Genomic DNA, 775 nt, shown 5'->3' on the forward strand with positions numbered 1-775 from the left:
CCCTGCGTTTCTTCCGAGTCCTGTATCTGCCCATAGGTGATACAGCTCGCCGCACTATTCTGTCCTTGTCGACTCGTTTATTATCGCTGTCTGTTCCTCTTGCTTTTATCCCCCCACCGCCAGTTTACTTCGCCAGTTGCTTCTCTCGTTATTCTCTTCGTTTCCGTCTGTTTCGCCTTGTAGGTACGTTTTACGCGTGCTCTTTTTGATTCCTCTTATAGTTGCTCATATATGATTTAACACTTAGCCTCTACTATCCTTAAAACAGATGATATCGTTGCATTTATCTTGTTTAGTTATATGAACGTTCTACACATTTTCAGGTCTGCTGAACTTGCTCCGACTTTATTAGTTTCTTCCATCTTCACATTTATGCTACGTTATTCCTTCCACGTTATCTTTCGCTCGTTACTTTTTACAAACGAGATAAAAATATACTCGCCAGAAATAAATTTTTACTCAAGATGGTATCGGAACTATAAATCAAATGAAATCGTAAACTTGAATCTAGATATGTCTATATATAATGAGATCCTCTCATAATTACGGGGAAGAAGAACTGAATGAGGGAAGTTAAGAGAGCAACTCTCGCGTGACATGGAAATGCAAAGCAGATAAAGGCCGCGAATCATCGGTAGCGATGGAATTACTCGACTATCGATTCTCCACGATGCATTTCATTCTCCTGGAGAAGGTAGCGTGTATTCAGCTCGTGAATCATGTATTCATTTTTCGCTCGGCCGGTGAGGAGCTTGGGCGCGCGTCAACATGATCC

Source organism: Trachymyrmex cornetzi, unplaced genomic scaffold (genome assembly GCF_001594075.2).
Source record: "Trachymyrmex cornetzi isolate Tcor2-1 unplaced genomic scaffold, Tcor1.1 scaffold1118, whole genome shotgun sequence".
NCBI lineage: Eukaryota > Metazoa > Arthropoda > Insecta > Hymenoptera > Formicidae > Trachymyrmex > Trachymyrmex cornetzi.